Genomic DNA, 20,856 nt, shown 5'->3' on the forward strand with positions numbered 1-20,856 from the left:
GGAGGAGCCAGTACACACCATGTGACCTAAAAGCTTTTTTAGATGTGCCCTGTCTCCTGCGGAGCCCGCTATCCCCCATGGTCCTGACGGAGTCCCCAGCATCCACTAGGACGTTAGAGAAAATTAAAATATAGTTGATCGCATAACTCCCCCCCCCCACACACACACACACACATCACCAGCCCTAGCTCAAAGGAAAGTGATTACTTCCAGCCCTAGGCTTAGGCCTTTTACTACAGGGGAGATGTTTCAACCCTTGGAGAAAAATACAGTGGAGAGAGATAAAGTACTAACCAATCAGCTCCTGTCATTTTTATTCAAACAAAGCCTGTAACATGGCAGTTAAGCCGGGTATACACTAGCCAGTGGTTCTCAAACTCGGTCCTCAGGACCCCACGTGGTTCACGTTTTCCATGTCACCCAGCAGCTGCACTGTGTATCACCAACTGTCACCGTTTAAAAATCTACAGGTGACCTGCAAAACATGAACCATGTGGGCTCCTGAGGACCGAGTTTGAGAACCTGTGCACTAGACGATGTGCTCCGTGAGCGATATCATCAGTGTTCGCCCTTGAACTCCTGGCCAAACTAAATAGTGCATACACACCGAACAATATCATAAAGTGTAAGAAAGAGGCAATGCATATGAAGAGATAGAGGCTAGCCATAGTCCACCCTTGCATTTGGAGATCATGCATATTATATAAAAGAATGTTACAGGTTCAATTATCTCACCCCTAGTTTAAGGGAGGCATAACCACACCCCCAAAAGACACAACCACACCCCCACCAGCATTTGCCTTCGCTTTACTACAGCACACACTGGTGGTCATTCCAAGTTGATCGCTCGCTAGCAGTTTTTAGCAGCCGTGCAAACACTATGTCGCCTCCCACCTGGAGTGTATTTTAGCTTAGCAGAAGTGCGAACGAAAGGATCGCAGAGCAGCTACAAAGTTTTTTTGTGCAGTTTTAGAGTAGCTCAAAACCTACTCGGCACTTGCGATGACTTCAGACCATTCAGTTCCTGTTTTGACGTCACAAACACACCCTGCGTTCGCCCAGCCAAGCCTGCGTTTTTCCTGGCACGCCTGCGTTTTTTCGAACACTCCCTGAAAACGGTCAGTTGACACCCAGTAAAGCCCACTTCCTGTCAATCACTCAGCGGCATCCAGTGCGACTGAAAAGCTTCACTAGTCCTTGTGGGAAACTACATCGTTCGTTGTAATAGTACGTCGCGCGTGCGCATTGCGCCCCATACGCATGCGCAGAAGTGCCGTTTTTTTGCCTCATCAATGCATAGCGAACGAATGCAGCTAGCGATCAACTCGGAATGACCACCACTGTCCACTGAGAACTCCCAAAGTGGTATAGCCTCGCCCCCATGAGTGGCAGCCAACCTATTAATGGCCTTGCTGTGCAATAACACAACCACACAAACAGTGAGATGTCTCTTGGATACTGGTGACTTTACTTTCCACGTATGTTTTTCTATCACTGTATTTATTAATCTATTTATTGTCAGGAACTATTGATTAATTATTTATAGACATAAACCATTTACATACGTTGGCTGCTCTTGTTGGACTATACCTCCCAACACTGGACTTTCTATGTGTGTTTTACTCACTACCGTACACGGCTCTTTTTTCTATCACTGAATTTGAGCTATTTAATGTGAATCTTAAATATGTTTATTGTTTAAATTATTAATCCTCTATTTATAGTCATCAACTAATTTGTTCAGTTATGCAACTTGTCTACCACTGCATTTAGCTTTCTTTTCTGATCTGTGTCTAGGATCATGCCTAGGAGAGGCAGATGAGCTGTAGGAACCAACTGCGACTTTGGAATATATAGAATTCAGCCGCGTTGCCGTTACACTTCCAGAGAAAGTGATACGCTATTCAGCAACTGCTCTCTTGATCTCGCTTTTACGAGGAGATCGTCCAAATACGTGATAATAGTGACATCTTGCTTCCGCAGGAGCACCATAATTTTCGCCATTACCTTGGTGAATATTCTCCAGGCCGTGGAGAGACCAAACGACAACACCTGAAATTGGCAATGGCAATCCCGTACCGCAATTTTGAGGTACGCCTGACAAGGTAGATATATGGGGACCTGAAGGTATGCATCCTATATGTCCCGAGTCACCCTTCCAGCTTACAACTACCGCTCTTAGCGATTCCATCTTGAACTTGCACCTTTCCAGGTATATGCTCAGGGATTTTAAATTCAATATAGGTCTGACCGAACCATCTGGTTTCGGGCCTACCACATGGTCATTTATAATAATAATAATAATAATAATAATAATATTAATAATAACAACCCCCTCCTTGTTGAAGGAGGTGAACCTTGACCACCACCTGTTGAAGATACAATTTTTGAATTGCAGTTAACACTGTTTCCCTCTCGTGTGGGGAAGACGGCAGGGTCATCGGTGAGTGGGCATTTCTCAAAGTCCAGCTTGTATCCCTGAGACAATATCTATTGCCCAGGGATATAATAGGGAGCGAACCCACTTGTGGCTGAACTTCCGAAGGCGTGCCCCCTACGGGCCTAGCTCCGCCTCGACATGCGGTCTATTTTTGTAGAGGCCGAGGAGGACTTCTGTTTTTTCTGCCCCCGGTTCTGACAAGAAAGGACGCATCTCGGACTTTCTTGTTTCTTTATTCGAAAAGCTGCATTTAATAATGTCGTGCTTTCCTAGGCCGTGCAGGGATATAAGGCAAAATATCAGAATTTCCCAGATATAGCCGTGGAGACCAAACCCTTCTCCACACAATCCTCAGCGTTTCATATGCCTCTTAAGGCAGCATCATATGTCCATTGCATATTGTACAGGACACGACAAGCAGAGATCGACATAGCTTTGACACTAGGACCCAGTGTACTCATGTCTCTATGGCATGTTTTATATGTTTTATACATATCTCTCAAGACAGCATCTTAAATATATACATATATATATATATATATATATATATATATCTATCTATCCCCATACATATATCTATATTTCTATATACATACTAGGGTCTCTATCTCTGCTGATAAGGTACCTGTCTGTACCAGCATGTGTACGCTATCTGCAGGATCCCTGAGAATAGCTGTAACCTCAGGGCTGCCTTTTGTGACACCCTAGGGGAAGATTCCTATCTTATCCTGGCCCTAGTGGGGAAAGGATACTTTCTGAGAAATCTTTGTGTGAGGCTGCAGACTGTTGCCTGGAGATTCCCGCTCTTTTTCCTCATGAGAGGAGGGAACATTACCTCAGCTTTCTTCCCCTTACATCTGTGTACCCTTGTGCAGGGACAGATGAGTCATCAGTGACATGCAAATCATCTTTTTACAATAAACATATATTGAATACTTTACTGCCAATCTGTCTGTAACTTTGCATTATCATAGTCGACACTGGAGGCAGACTCCCTGTCGACATCTGTGTCAATTAACTGGGATAGTGGACGCTTATGAGACCCCGACGGCCTCTGAGCTGTGGGATCAGGCACCGGGTGAGACCCTGACTATCCCAAGGCTTCAGCTTTATCCAACCTATTATGCAAGGAGTTTACATTATTATTTAACACCTTCCACATATCCATCCAGTCAGGCGTCGGAGCCCTCGGCGGCGACACCTCATTCATATGCACTTGCTCCGCCTCCACGTACCCTTCCTCATCAAACATGTCGACACAGACGTACCGACACACCGCACACACACAGGGAATGCTCTGACTGAGGACAGGACCCCACAAAGGCTTTTGGGGAGACAGAGAGAGAGTATGCCAGCACACACCACAGCGCTATAATAACCCAGGGATAACACTATCAGATGTGTTCACCTAGTAGCTGCTGATATAAACACAATAATGTTCCTTTTTGCACCTAAATTTATGTGCCCCCCCCCCCCCCCTCTCTTTTGCCCTTGTTGTATCTGGATACTGCAGGGGAGAGCCTGGGGAGCGACTTCCAGCGGAGCTGTGAAGATAAAATGGCGCTGGTTAGTGCTGAGGAAGAAGCTCCGCCCACTCATCGGCGGGCTTCTGTCCCGTTATTCTGCGAGAAAAAATGGCGGGGTTTTACACATATACAGTCTGGGACTGTATTTATGTGTATATTTTGCCAAAAGGTACTAATATTGCTGCCCAGGGCGCTCCCCCCCAGCGCCCTGCACCCTACAGTGACCGGAGTGTGTGGTGTGCAGAGGGAGCAATGGCGCACAGCTGCGGTGCTGTGCGCTACCTTATGTGAAGACCGGAGTCTTCATGCCGCTGATTTCGACGTCTTCTGTCTTCTCCGGACTTCAGTGCTTCTGGCTCTGCGAGGGGGACGGCGGCGCGGCTCCGGGAACGGACGACCGAGGACAGGTGCCTGTGTTCGATCCCTCTGGAGCTAATGGTGTCCAGTAGCCTAAGAAGCACAACCTAGCTGCAAGCAGGTACGTTGGCTTCTCTCCCCTCAGTCCCTCGTAGCAGTGAGTCTGTTGCCAGCAGAAGCTCACTGAAAATAAAAAACCTAACAAATACTTTCTTTTCTAGCAGGCTCAGGAGAGCCCACTAGGTGCCTCTGCTCTGGCCGGGCACAGATTCTAACTGAGGTCTGGAGGAGGGGCATAGAGGGAGGAGCCAGTGCACACCAGATATAGTACCTAATCTTTCTTTAAGAGTGCCAAGTCTCCTGCGGAGCCCGTCTATTCCCCATGGTCCTTACGGAGTCCCCAGCATCCACTAGGACGTTAGAGAAAACTGGGGTTGTGTGGCAAGACCTTGCCCCTTTCTACCGAGGCCCTGTCCCTCCTCAAGAGGCCCCATCCCCTTTTCAGCAGCAGGTGTGCCTCTGGCGCGCCAGGTCCAGCTTTGGAGTCTTAAGAAGTTGGGAGGTATGTAGCATTCCAGGTTTTAGTGATATCCATGGTTGAGCATACTGTAGGTGCACTGCTAGTCTGGCTGGAGGGCCGAGGTTGGGAATGCCTGCTTTAGAATGTAAGCTCTCATGAGCAGGACTCTCTTCCCCCATGTGCTTTGGCTTCCCTACTAATACCATCACCTACACCATGCTTCCTTACATGGCACCTAACCAGTGGCTTCTGCCACCCTGCTGCTTAGGTGAGTGCTATGACCAATGATGCAACGACGTTTATAAATCATGTACTTGTTTTGCCTAGTCTTGTAATGTAATTTGGTGATTTCTTGTGTGCTCATGTGTGCATGTACATTGTTAGGTGCTGCGGAACCCTTATGGCGCCATATAAATAAAGGATGATGATAATAATAATAAGAATTTACTTACCGATAATTCTATTTCTCGTAGTCCGTAGTGGATGCTGGGCCTCCGTCAGGACCATGGGGAATAGCGGCTCCGCAGGAGACAGGGCACAAAAGTAAAAGCTTTAGGATCAGGTGGTGTGCACTGGCTCCTCCCCCTATGACCCTCCTCCAAGCCTCAGTTAGGATACTGTGCCCGGACGAGCGTACACAATAAGGAAGGATTTTGAATCCCGGGTAAGACTCATACCAGCCACACCAATCACACTGTACAACCTGTGATCTGAACCCAGTTAACAGCATGATAACAGCGGAGCCTCTGAAAAGATGGCTCACAACAATAATAACCCGATTTTTGTAACAATAACTATGTACAAGTATTGCAGACAATCCGCACTTGGGATGGGCGCCCAGCATCCACTACGGACTACGAGAAATAGAATTATCGGTAAGTAAATTCTTATTTTCTCTGACGTCCTAGTGGATGCTGGGACTCCGTCAGGACCATGGGGATTATACCAAAGCTCCCAAACGGGCGGGAGAGTGCGGATGACTCTGCAGCACCGAATGAGAGAACTCCAGGTCCTCCTCAGCCAGGGTATCAAATTTGTAGAATTTTGCAAACGTGTTTGCTCCTGACCAAGTAGCAGCTCGGCAAAGTTGTAAAGCCGAGACCCCTCGGGCAGCCGCCCAAGATGAGCCCACCTTCCTTGTGAAATGGGCATTTACATATTTTGGCTGTGGCAGGCCTGCCACAGAATGTGCAAGCTGAATTGTACTACACATCCAACTAGCAATCGTCTGCTTAGAAGCAAGAGCACCCAGTTTGTTGGGTGCATACAGGATAACAGCAAGTCAGTTTTCCTGACTCCAGCCGTCCTGGAAACCTATATTTTCAGGGCCCTGACAACATCTAGCAACTTGGAGTCCTCCAAGTCCCTAATAGCCGCAGGTACCACAATAAACTGGTTCAGGTGAAACGCTGACACCACCTTAGGGAGAAACTGGGGACGAGTCCGCAGCTCTGCCCTGTCCGAATGGACAATCAGATATGGGCTTTTGTGAGACAAAGCCACCAATTCTGACACTCGCCTGGCCGAGGCCAGGGCCAACCGCATGGTCACTTTTCATGTGAGATATTTCAAATCCACAGATTTGAGCGGTTTAAAATGTGATTTGAGGAATCCCAGAACTACGTTGAGATCCCACAGTGCCACTGGAGGCACAAAAGGGGGTTGTATATGCAGTACTCCCTTGACAAACTTCTGGACTTCAGGAAGTGAAGCCAATTCTTTCTGGAAGAAAATTGACAGGGCCGAAATTTGAACCTTAATGGACCCCAATTTGAGGCCCATAGACACTCCTGTTTGCAGGAAATGCAGGAATCGACCGAGTTGAAACTTCTTCGTGGGGCCTTCCTGGCCTCACACCACGCAACATATTTTCGCCACATCTGGTGATAATGTTGTGCGGTCACCTCCTTCCTGGCTTTGACCAGGGTAGGAATGACCTCTTCCGGAATGCCTTTTTCCCTTAGGATCCGGCGTTCCACCGCCATGCCGTCAAACGCAGCCGCGGTAAGTCTTGGAACAGACATGGTACTTGCTGAAGCAAGTCCCTTCTTAGCGGCAGAGGCCATGAGTCCTCTGTGAGCATTTCTTGAAGTTCCGGGTACCAAGTCCTTCTTGGCCAATCCGGAGCCACGAGTATAGTTCTTACTCCTCTACGTCTTATTATTCTCAGTACCTTGGGTATGAGAAGCAGAGGAGGGAACACATACACCGACTGGTACACCCACTGTGTTACCAGAACGTCCACAGCTATTGCCTGAGGGTCTCTTGACCTGGCGCAATACCTGTCCAGTTTTTTGTTCAGGCGGGACGCCATCATGTCCACCTTTGGTCTTTCCCAACGGTTCACAATCATGTGGAAGACTTCCCGATGAAGTCCCCACTCTCCCGGGTGGAGGTCGTGCCTGCTGAGGAAGTCTGCTTCCCAGTTGTCCACTCCCGGAATGAACACTGCTGACAGTGCTATCCCATGATTTTCCGCCCAGCGAAGAATCTTTGCAGTTTCTGCCATTTCCCTCCTGCTTCTTGTGCCGCCCTGTCTGTTTACGTGGGCGACTGCCGTGATGTTGTCCCACTGGATCAATACCGGCTGACCTTGAAGCAGAGGTCTTGCTAAGCTTAGAGCATTGTTTTATGTGGAGAGAAGTCTCCAGACTTGATCACACTCCCTGGAAATTTTTTCCCTGTGTGACTGCTCCCCAGCCTCTCCGGCTGGCATCCGTGGTCACCAGGACCCAGTCCTGAATGCCGAATCTGCGGCCCTTTAGTAGATGAGCACTCTGCAGCCACCGCAGAAGAAACACCCTTGTCCTTGGAGACAGGGTTATCCGCTGATGCATCTGAAGATGCGATCCGGACCATTTTTCCAGCAGATCCCACTGAAAAGTTCTTGCGTGAAATCTGCCGAATGGAATCGCTTCGTAAGAAGCCACCATTTTTCCCAGGACCCTTGTGCAATGATGCACTGACACTTTTCCTGGTTTTAGGAGGTTCCTGACTAGCTCGGATAACTCCCTTGCTTTCTTCTCCGGGAGAAACACCCTTTTCTGGACTGTGTCCAGAATCATCCCTAGGAACAGCAAATTGTCGTCGGAAACAGCTGCGGTTTTGGAATATTTAGAATCCACCCATGCTGTCGTAGAACTACTTGAGATAGTGCTACTCCGACCTCCAACTGTTCTCTGGACCTTGCCCTTATCAGGATATCGTCCATTTTCTTTGAAGAAGAATCATCATTTCGGCCATTACCTTGGTAAAGACCCGGGGTGCCGTGGACAATCCAACCGGCATCGTCTGAAACTGATAGTGACAGTTCTGTACCACGAACCTGAGGTACCCTTGGTGAGAAGGGCAAATTGGGACATGGAGGAAGCATCCCTGATGTCCCGGGACACCATATAGTCCCCTTCTTCCTGGTTCGCTATCACTGCTCTGAGTGACTCCATCTTGATTTGAACCTTTGTATGTAAGTGTTCAAATATTTCAGATTTAGAATAGGTCTCACCGAGCCGTCTGGCTTCAGTACCACAATATAGTGTGGAATAATACCCCTTTCCTTGTTGTAGGAGGAGTACTTTGATTATCACCTGCTGGGAATACAGCTTGTGAATTGTTTCCAATACTGCCTCCCTGTCGGAGGGAGACGTTGGTAAAGCAGACTTCAGGAACCTGCGAGGGGGAGACGTCTCGAATTTCCAATCTGTACCCCTGGGATACTACTTGTAGGATCCAGGGGTCCTGTACGGCCCCAGCGTCATGCTGAGGACTTGGCAGAAGCGGTGGAGGGCTTCTGTTCCTGGGAATGGGCTGCCTGCTGCAGTCTTCTTCCCTTTCCTCTATCCCTGGGCAGATATGACTGGCCTTTTGCCCGCTTGCCCTTATGGGGACGAAAGGACTGAGGCTGAAAAGACGGTGTCTTTTTCTGCTGAGATGACTTAGGGTAAAAAAGGTGGATTTTCCAGCTGTTGCCGTGGCCACCAGGTCCGATGGACCGACCCCAAATAACTCCTCCCCTTTATACGGCATTACTTCCATGTGCAGTTTGGAATCTGCATCACCTGACCACTGTCGTGTCCATAAACATCTTCTGGCAGATATGGACATCGCACTTACTCTTGATGCCAGAGTGCAAATATCTCTCTGTGCTCTATAGTCAATAAAATACTGTCCCTGTCAAGGGTATCAATATTTTCAGTCAGGGAATCCGACCAAGCCACCCCAGCGCTGCACATCCAGGCTGAGGCGATAGCTGGTCGCAGTATAACACCAGTATGTGTGTATATACTTTTTAGGATATTTTCCAGCCTCCTATCAGCTGGCTCCTTGAGGGCGGCCGTATCTGGAGACGGTAACGCCACTTGTTTTGATAAGCGTGTGAGCGCCTTATCCACCCTAAGGGGTGTTTCCCAACGCGCCCTAACTTCTGGCGGGAAAGGGTATACCGCCAATAATTTTCTATCGGGGGAAACCCACGCATCATCACACACTTCATTTAATTTATCTGATTCAGGAAAAACTACATGTAGTTTTTTCACACCCACATAATACCCTTTTTTGTGGTACTTGTAGTATCAGAAATATGTAACACCTCCTTCATTGCCCTTAACATGTAACGTGTGGCCCTAAAGGAAAATACGTTTGTTTCTTCACCGTCGACACTGGAGTCAGTGTCCGTGTCTGTGTCTATGTCGACCGACTGAGGTAAATGGGCGTTTTAAAGCCCCTGACGGTGTTTGAGACGCCTGGACAGGTACTAATTTGTTTGCCGGCCGTCTCATGTCGTCAACCGACCTTGAAGCGTGTTGACATTATCACGTAATTCCTTAAATAAGCCATCCATTCCGGTGTCGACTCCCTAGAGAGTGACATCACCATTACAGGCAATTGCTCCGCCTCCTCACCAACATCGTCCTCATACATGTCGACACACACGTACCGACACACAGCACACACACAGGGAATGCTCTGATAGAGGACAGGACCCCACTAGCCCTTTGGGGAGACAGAGGGAGAGTTTGCCAGCACACACCAAAACGCTATAATTATACAGGGACAACCTTTATATAAGTGTTTTCCCTTATAGCATCTTAATATATAATCATATCGCCAAATAAGTGCCCCCCCTCTCTGTTTTAACCCTGTTTCTGTAGTGCAGTGCAGGGGAGAGCCTGGGAGCTTTCCCACCAGCAGTTCTGTGAGGGAAAATGGCGCTGTGTGCTGAGGAGATAGGCCCCGCCCCCTATTCCGGCGGGCTCTTCTCCCGGTATTTCTGAGACCTGGCAGGGGTGAAATACATCCATATAGCCTCAGGGACTATATGTGATGTATTCTTTTTAGCCAGAAAAGGTATTAACATTGCTGCCCAGGGCGCCCCCCCCAGCGCCCTGCACCCTCAGTGACCGTTGGTGTGAAGTGTGCTGAGAGCAATGGCGCACAGCTGCAGTGCTGTGCGCTACCTCATGAAGACTGAAAAGCATTCAGCCGCCGGTTTCTGGACCTCTTCTTATTTCGGCATCTGCAAGGGGGTCGGCGGCGCGGCTCCGGTGACCCATCCAGGCTGTACCTGTGATCGTCCCTCTGGAGCTAGTGTCCAGTAGCCTAAGAAGCAAATCCATCCTGCACGCAGGTTTGTTCACTTCTTCTCCCCTAAGTCCCTCGTTGCAGTGAGCCTGTTGCCAGCAGGACTCACTGAAAATAAGAAAACTATCAAAACTTTTACTCTAAGCAGCTCTTTATGAGAGCCACCTAGATTGCACCCTTCTCGGCCGGGCACAAAAACCTAACTGAGGCTTGGAGGAGGGTCATAGGGGGAGGAGCCAGTGCACACCACCTGATCCTAAAGCTTTTACTTTTGTACCCTGTCTCCTGCGGAGCCGCTATTCCCCATGGTCCTGACGGAGGCCCAGCATCCACTAGGACGTCAGAGAAAATAATAATAATAATAATAATAATAATTAAAATATAGTTGATCGCATAACTCCTCCCCCACACACACACACATCACCAGCCCTAGCTCAAAGGAAAGTGATTACTTCCAGCCCTAGGCTTAGGTCTTTTACTACAGGGGAGATGTTTCAACCCTTGGAGAAAAATACAGTGGAGAGAGATAAAGTACTAACCAATCAGCTCCTGTCATTTTTATTCAAACAAAGCCTGTAACATGGCAGTTAAGCCGGGTATACACTAGCCAGTGGTTCTCAAACTCGGTCCTCAGGACCCCACGTGGTTCACGTTTTCCATGTCACCCAGCAGCTGCACTGTGTATCACCAACTGTCACCGTTTAAAAATCTACAGGTGACCTGCAAAACATGAACCATGTGGGCTCCTGAGGACCGAGTTTGAGAACCTGTGCACTAGACGATGTGCTCCGTGAGCGATATCCTCAGTGTTCGCCCTTGAACTCCTGGCCAAACTAAATAGTGCATACACACCGAACAATATCATAAAGTGTAAGAAAGAGGCAATGCATATGAAGAGATAGAGGCTAGCCATAGTCCACCCTTGCATTTGGAGATCATGCATATTATATAAAAGAAACCAATGTTTCCAGGCACAAAAATCAATGTTTGTTTGTTTTTCAAACCACCAATTTATTGCGGGGGACATTTAACTGCCATCATTGGTAAAGTTCCAATGGAGAAAACGTTGATAACATCAATGTTACAGGTTCAATTATCTCACCCCTAGTTTAAGGGAGGCATAACCACACCCCCAAAAGACACAACCACACCCCCACCAGCATTTGCCTTCGCTTTACTACAGCACACACTAGTGGTCATTCCAAGTTGATCGCTCGCTAGCAGTTTTTAGCAGCCGTGCAAACACTATGTCGCCTCCCACCTGGAGTGTATTTAAGCTTAGCAGAAGTGCGAACGAAAGGATCGCAGAGCAGCTACAAAGTTTTTTTGTGCAGTTTTAGAGTAGCTCAAAACCTACTCGGCGCTTGCGATGACTTCAGACCATTCAGTTCCTGTTTTGACGTCACAAACACACCCTGCGTTCGCCCAGCCAAGCCTGCGTTTTTCCTGGCACGCCTGCGTTTTTTCGAACACTCCCTGAAAATGGTCAGTTGACACCCAGTTAAGCCCACTTCCTGTCAATCACTCAGCGGCATCCAGTGCGACTGAAAAGCTTCACTAGTCCTTGTGGGAAACTACATCGTTCGTTGTAATAGTACGTCGCGCGTGCGCATTGCGCCCCATACGCATGCGCAGAAGTGCCGTTTTTTTGCCTCATCAATGCACAGCGAACGAATGCAGCTAGCGATCAACTCGGAATGACCACCACTGTCCACTGAGAACTCCCAAAGTGGTATAACCTCGCCCCCATGAGTGGCAGCCAACCTATTAATGGCCTTGCTGTGCAATAACACAACACAAACAGTGAGATGTCTCTTGGATACTGGTGACTTTACTTTCCACGTATGTTTTTCTATCACTGTATTTATTAATCTATTTATTGTCAGGAACTATTGATTAATTATTTATAGACATAAACCATTTACATACATTGGCTGCTCTTGTTGGACTATACTTCCCAACACTGGACTTTCTATGTGTGTTTTACTCACTACCGTACACGGCTCTTTTTTCTATCACTGAATTTAATGTGAATCTTAAATGTGTTTATTGTTTAAATTATTAATCCTCTATTTATAGTCATCAACTAATTTGTTCAGTTATGCAACTTGTCTACCACTGCATTTAGCTTTCTTTTCTGATCTGTGTCTAGGATCATGCCTAGGAGAGGCAGATGAGCTGTAGGAACCAACTGCGACTTTGGAATATATAGAATTCAGCCGCGTTGCCGTTACACTTCCAGAGAAAGTGATACGCTGTTCAGCAACTGCTCTCTTGATCTCGCTTTTACGAGGAGATCGTCCAAATACGTAATAATAGTGACATCTTGCTTCCGCAGGAGCACCATTATTTTCGCCATTACCTTGGTGAATATTCTCCAGGCCGTGGAGAGACCAAACGACAACACCTGAAATTGGCAATGGCAATCCCGTACCGCAATTTTGAGGTACGCCTGACAAGGTAGATATATGGGGACCTGAAGGTATGCATCCTATATGTCCCGAGTCACCCTTCCAGCTTACAACTACCGCTCTTAGCGATTCCATCTTGAACTTGCACCTTTCCAGGTATATGCTCAGGGATTTTAAATTCAATATAGGTCTGACCGAACCATCTGGTTTCGGGCCTACCACATGGTCATTTATAATAATAATAATAATAATAACAACCCCCTCCTTGTTGAAGGAGGTGAACCTTGACCACCACCTGCTGAAGATACAATTTTTGAATTGCAGTTAACACTGTTTCCCTCTCGTGGGGGGGAGACGGCAGGGTCATCGGTGAGTGGGCATTTCTCAAAGTCCAGCTTGTATCCCTGAGACACAATATCTATTGCCCAGGGATATAATAGGGAGCGAACCCACTTGTGGCTGAACTTCTGAAGGCGTGCCCCCTACGGGCCTAGCTCCGCCTCGACATGCGGTCTATTTTTGTAGAGGCCGAGGAGGACTTCTGTTTTTTCTGCCCCCGGCTCTGACAAGAAAGGACGCATCTCGGACTTTCTTGTTTCTTTATTCGAAAAGCTGCATTTAATAATGTCGTGCTTTCCTAGGCCGTGCAGGGATATAAGGCAAAATATCAGAATTTCCCAGATATAGCCGTGGAGACCAAACCCTTCTCAACATAATCCTCAGCGTTTCATATGCCTCTTAAGGCGGCATCATATGTCCATTGCATATTGTACAGGACACGACAAGCAGAGATCGACATAGTTTTGACACTTGGACCCAGGGTACTCATGTCTCCATGGCATGTTTTATATGTTTTATACATATCTCTCAAGACAGCATCTTAAATATATACATATATATATATATATATCCCCATACATAAGTCTATATTTCTATATACATACTAGGGTCTCTATCTCTGCTGATAAGGTACCTGTCTGTACCAGCATGTGTATGCTATCTGCAGGATCCCTGAGAATAGCTGTAACCTCAGGGCTGCCTTTTGTGACACCCTAGGGGAAGATTCCTATCTTATCCTGGCCCTAGTGGGGAAAGGATACTTTCTGAGAAATCTTTGTGTGAGGCTGCAGACTGTTGCCTGGAGATTCCCGCTCTTTTTCCTCATGAGAGGAGGGAACATTACCTCAGCTTTCCTCCCCTTACATCTGTGTACCCTTGTGCAGGGACAGATGAGTCATCAGTGACATGCAAATCATCTTTTTACAATAAACATATATTGAATACTTTACTGCCAATCTGGCTGTAACTTTGCATTATCATAGTCGACACTGGAGGCAGACTCCGTGTCGACATCTGTGTCAATTAACTGGGATAGTGGACGCTTATGAGACCCCGACGGCCTCTGAGCTGTGGGATCAGGCACCGGGTGAGACCCTGACTGTTCCAAGGCTTCAGCTTTATCCAACCTATTATGCAAGGAGTTTACATTATTATTTAACACCTTCCACATATCCATCCAGTCAGGCGTCGGAGCCCTCGGCGGCGACACCTCATTCATATGCACTTGCTCCGCCTCCACGTACCCTTCCTCATCAAACATGTCGACACAGACGTACCGACACACCGCACACACACAGGGAATGCTCTGACTGAGGACAGGACCCCACAAAGGCTTTTGGGGAGACAGAGAGAGAGTATGCCAGCACACACCACAGCGCTATAATTACCCAGGGATGACACTATCAGATGTGTTCACCTAGTAGCTGCTGATATAAACACAATAATGTTCCTTTTTGCGCCTAAATTTATGTGCCCCCCCCTCTCTTTTGCCCTTGTTGTATCTGGATACTGCAGGGGAGAGCCTGGGGAGCGACTTCCAGCGGAGCTGTGAAAATAAAATGGCGCTGGTTAGTGCTGAGGAAGAAGCTCCGCCCCCTCATCGGCGGGCTTCTGTCCCGTTATTCTGTGAGAAAAAATGGCGGGGTTTTACACATATACAGTCTGGGACTGTATTTATGTGTATATTTTGCCAAAAGGTACTAATATTGCTGCCCAGGGCGCTCCCCCCCAGCGCCCTGCACCCTACAGTGACCGGAGTGTGTGGTGTGCAGAGAGAGCAATGGCGCACAGCTGCGGTGCTGTGCGCTACCTTATGTGATGACCGGAGTCTTCATGCCGCTGATTTCGACGTCTTCTGTCTTCTCCGGACTTCAGTGCTTCTGGCTCTGCGAGGGGGACGGCGGCGCGGCTCCGGGAACGGACGACCGAGGACAGGTGCCTGTGTTCGATCCCTCTGGAGCTAATGGTGTCCAGTAGCCTAAGAAGCACAACCTAGCTGCAAGCAGGTACGTTGGCTTCTCTCCCCTCAGTCCCTCGTAGCAGTGAGTCTGTTGCCAGCAGAAGCTCACTGAAAATAAAAAACCTAACAAATACTTTCTTTTCTAGCAGGCTCAGGAGAGCCCACTAGGTGCCTCTGCTCTGGCCGGGCATAGATTCTAACTGAGGTCTGGAGGAGGGGCATAGAGGGAGGAGCCAGTGCACACCAGATATAGTACCTAATCTTTCTTTAAGAGTGCCCAGTCTCCTGCGGAGCCCGTCTATTCCCCATGGTCCTTACGGAGTCCCCAGCATCCACTAGGACGTTAGAGAAAACTGGGGTTGTGTGGCAAGACCTTGCCCCTTTCTACCGGGCCCCTGTCCCTCCTCAAGAGGCCCCATCCCCTTTTCAGCAGCAGGTGTGCCTCTGGCGCGCCAGGTCCAGCTTTGGGGTCTTAAGAAGTTGGGAGGTATGTAGCATTCCAGGTTTTAGTGATATCCATGGTTGAGCATACTGTAGGTGCACTGCTAGTGTGGCTGGAGGGCCGAGGTTGGGAATGCCTGCTTTAGAATGTAAGCTCTCATGAGCAGGACTCTCTTCCCCCATGTGCTTTGGCTTCCCTACTAATACCATCACCTACACCTTGCTTCCTTACATGGCACCTAACCAGTGGCTTCTGCCACCCTGCTGCTTAGGTGAGTGCTATGACCAATGATGCAACGATGTTTATAAATCATGTACTTGTTTTGCCTAGTCTTGTAATGTAATTCGGTGATTTCTTGTGTGCTCATGTGTGCATGTACATTGTTAGGTGCTGCGGAACCCTTATGGCGCCATATAAATAAAGGATGATGATAATAATAATAATTAAAATATAGTTGATCGCATAACTCCCCCCCCCCCCACACACACACACACACATCACCAGCCCTAGCTCAAAGGAAAGTGATTACTTCCAGCCCTAGGCTTAGGCCTTTTACTACAGGGGAGATGTTTCAACCCTTGGAGAAAAATACAGTGGAGAGAGATAAAGTACTAACCAATCAGCTCCTGTCATTTTTATTCAAACAAAGCCTGTAACATGGCAGTTAAGCCGGGTATACACTAGCCAGTGGTTCTCAAACTCGGTCCTCAGGACCCCACGTGGTTCACGTTTTCCATGTCACCCAGCAGCTGCACTGTGTATCACCAACTGTCACCGTTTAAAAATCTACAGGTGACCTGCAAAACATGAACCATGTGGGCTCCTGAGGACCGAGTTTGAGAACCTGTGCACTAGACGATGTGCTCCGTGAGCGATATCATCAGTGTTCGCCCTTGAACTCCTGGCCAAACTAAATAGTGCATACACACCGAACAATATCATAAAGTGTAAGAAAGAGGCAATGCATATGAAGAGATAGAGGCTAGCCATAGTCCACCCTTGCATTTGGAGATCATGCATATTATATAAAAGAAACCGATGTTTCCAGGCACAAAAATCAATGTTTGTTTGTTTTCAAACCACCAATTTATTGCGGGGGACATTTAACTGCCATCATTGGTAAAGTTCCAATGGAGAAAACGTTGATAACATCAATGTTACAGGTTCAATTATCTCACCCCTAGTTTAAGGGAGGCATAACCACACCCCCAAAAGACACAACCACACCCCCACCAGCATTTGCCTTCGCTTTACTACAGCACACACTGGTGGTCATTCCAAGTTGATCGCTCGCTAGCAGTTTTTAGCAGCCGTGCAAACACTATGTCGCCTCCCACCTGGAGTGTATTTTAGCTTAGCAGAAGTGCGAACGAAAGGATCGCAGAGCAGCTACAAAGTTTTTTTGTGCAGTTTTAGAGTAGCTCAAAACCTACTCGGCGCTTGCGATGACTTCAGACCATTCAGTTCCTGTTTTGACGTCACAAACACACCCTGCGTTCGCCCAGCCAAGCCTGCGTTTTTCCTGGCACGCCTGCGTTTTTTCGAACACTCCCTGAAAACGTTCAGTTGACACCCAGTAAAGCCCACTTCCTGTCAATCACTCAGCGGCATCCAGTGCGACTGAAAAGCTTCACTAGTCCTTGTGGGAAACTACATCGTTCGTTGTAATAGTACGTCGCGCGTGCGCATTGCGCCCCATACGCATGCGCAGAAGTGCCGTTTTTTTGCCTCATCAATGCATAGCGAACGAATGCAGCTAGCGATCAACTCGGAATGACCACCACTGTCCACTGAGAACTCCCAAAGTGGTATAGCCTCGCCCCCATGAGTGGCAGCCAACCTATTAATGGCCTTGCTGTGCAATAACACAACCACACAAACAGTGAGATGTCTCTTGGATACTGGTGACTTTACTTTCCACGTATGTTTTTCTATCACTGTATTTATTAATCTATTTATTGTCAGGAACTATTGATTAATTATTTATAGACATAAACCATTTACATACATTGGCTGCTCTTGTTGGACTATACCTCCCAACACTGGACTTTCTATGTGTGTTTTACTCACTACCGTACACGGCTCTTTTTTCTATCACTGAATTTGAGCTATTTAATGTGAATCTTAAATATGTTTATTGTTTAAATTATTAATCCTCTATTTATAGTCATCAACTAATTTGTTCAGTTATGCAACTTGTCTACCACTGCATTTAGCTTTCTTTTCTGATCTGTGTCTAGGATCATGCCTAGGAGAGGCAGATGAGCTGTAGGAACCAACTGCGACTTTGGAATATATAGAATTCAGCCGCGTTGCCGTTACACTTCCAGAGAAAGTGATACGCTATTCAGCAACTGCTCTCTTGATCTCGCTTTTACGAGGAGATCGTCCAAATACGTGATAATAGTGACATCTTGCTTCCGCAGGAGCACCATAATTTTCGCCATTACCTTGGTGAATATTCTCCAGGCCGTGGAGAGACCAAACGACAACACCTGAAATTGGCAATGGCAATCCCGTACCGCAATTTTGAGGTACGCCTGACAAGGTAGATATATGGGGACCTGAAGGTATGCATCCTATATGTCCCGAGTCACCCTTCCAGCTTACAACTACCGCTCTTAGCGATTCCATCTTGAACTTGCACCTTTCCAGGTATATGCTCAGGGATTTTAAATTCAATATAGGTCTGACCGAACCATCTGGTTTCGGGCCTACCACATGGTCATTTATAATAATAATAATAATAATAATAATAACAACCCCCTCCTTGTTGAAGGAGGTGAACCTTGACCACCACCTGTTGAAGATACAATTTTTGAATTGCAGTTAACACTGTTTCCCTCTCGTGGGGGGAAGACGGCAGGGTCATCGGTGAGTGGGCATTTCTCAAAGTCCAGCTTGTATCCCTGAGACAATATCTATTGCCCAGGGATATAATAGGGAGCGAACCCACTTGTGGCTGAACTTCCGAAGGCGTGCCCCCTACGGGCCTAGCTCCGCCTCGACATGCGGTCTATTTTTGTAGAGGCCGAGGAGGACTTCTGTTTTTTCTGCCCCCGGCTCTGACAAGAAAGGACGCATCTCGGACTTTCTTGTTTCTTTATTCGAAAAGCTGCATTTAATAATGTCGTGCTTTCCTAGGCCGTGCAGGGATATAAGGCAAAATATCAGAATTTCCCAGATATAGCCGTGGAGACCAAACCCTTCTCCACACAATCCTCAGCGTTTCATATGCCTCTTAAGGCAGCATCATATGTCCATTGCATATTGTACAGGACACGACAAGCAGAGATCGACATAGCTTTGACACTAGGACCCAGTGTACTCATGTCTCTATGGCATGTTTTATATGTTTTATACATATCTCTCAAGACAGCATCTTAAATATATACATATATATATATATCTATATATCTATATATATATATATAAATATATATATATATATATATATATATCCCCATACATATATCTACCGTATTTGCTGGCGTATAAGACGACTTTTTACCCCTGAAAAACATGCCTCCAAACGGGGGGTCGTCTTATACGCCGGGGGTCGTCTTATACGCCGGGCGGGAAGTCGCGCTGTGGGAAGTCGCGAAACGGGGGCGTGGCCTAGCATAAGGGGGCGTGGCCTCGAGGTCGGACCGCCGTTTTCAGCAATCCAGGGGGTTAAGAAGGTGATGTTGGCTGCCCACCCCACTTCCCCCGTGAAGTGCCTCTATCTGTACGGTGAGTGTACGGCTGCCGGCGGGTGAAGCTGTGTGAAGTCCGGCTCCTACACAGGGACAGGAGCCAGGTGCTGCACGTATTGTTACAGTGCAGCACCCGGCTCATGTCACTGAGCAGGAGCCGACATTCAGCAGTGACAGGCGGTGCATAAGAAGGGGGGGGGGGGGGGGGACAGCGGCTTAGGCAGGGGGGACAGCGGCAGCACTGCAGGGAAGCTTTATGTGGTGGGTTAATACTGGTACTAATACTGGTACTACAGGTACCTTGGATTCATGGGCGGACTAGACAGCTGCTAGTGACAGGGAGACGGCAGGGACCAATCCAATCAGGCTTTGTATACAGCCAACAGCCAACCACAGTACTGCACCATTGTACAGTACAGTATAGCATAGCAAAATACAGTGTGTTGCCAGAGTTCCTCTGGGTTGTGGGCTGCCTGCCTGTGTTCCTGAGAAATCAAATCAAATCTGATGTTCTTTTACGTTTTATTTGGTGTGTGGAAGGTGTGCGGAAGAGGGGGTAGTCTTATATGGCGAGTACATAACAAACTCTATATTTTGAGTGGAAATGTTGGGGGGTCGTCTTATACGCCCAGTCGTCTTATACGCCGGCAAATACGGTATATTTCTATATACATACTAGGGTCTCTATCTCTGCTGATAAGGTACCTGTCTGTACCAGCATGTGTACGCTATCTGCAGGATCCCTGAGAATAGCTGTAACCTCAGGGCTGCCTTTTGTGACACCCTAGGGGAAGATTCCTATCTTATCCTGGCCCTAGTGGGGAAAGGATACTTTCTGAGAAATCTTTGTGTGAGGCTGCAGACTGTTGCCTGGAGATTCCCGCTCTTTTTCCTCATGAGAGGAGGGAACATTACCTCAGCTTTCTTCCCCTTACATCTGTGTACCCTTGTGCAGGGACAGATGAGTCATCAGTGACATGCAAATCATCTTTTTACAATAAACATATATTGAATACTTTACTGCCAATCTGGCTGTAACTTTGCATTATCATAGTCGACACTGGAGGCAGACTCCGTGTCGACATCTGTGTCAATTAACTGGGATAGTGGACGCTTATGAGACCCCGACGGCCTCTGAGCTGTGGGATCAGGCACCGGGTGAGACCCTGACTATCCCAAGGCTTCAGCTTTATCCAACCTATTATGCAAGGAGTTTACATTATTATTTAACACCTTCCACATATCCATCCAGTCAGGCGTCGGAGCCCTCGGCGGCGACACCTCATTCATATGCACTTGCTCCGCCTCCACGTACCCTTCCTCATCAAACATGTCGACACAGACGTACCGACACACCGCACACACACAGGGAATGCTCTGACTGAGGACAGGACCCCACAAAGGCTTTTGGGGAGTGTAAGGATTTGCCCTTTATTCTTTTAACCCTCGATGTGATGGCCTCTTAGACGTCTGGAGTATGAACTTTTAGCCACAAGGTACATGCACAACACAAGCAGTAAAAATTCACACTGTTTTATTATGAGGTTAACAAAAGTATATAAGACAATGTATATGGGTGTAACTGA

This window comes from Pseudophryne corroboree, chromosome 2 (assembly GCF_028390025.1).
Source record: "Pseudophryne corroboree isolate aPseCor3 chromosome 2, aPseCor3.hap2, whole genome shotgun sequence".
Taxonomy (NCBI): Eukaryota; Metazoa; Chordata; class Amphibia; order Anura; family Myobatrachidae; genus Pseudophryne; species Pseudophryne corroboree.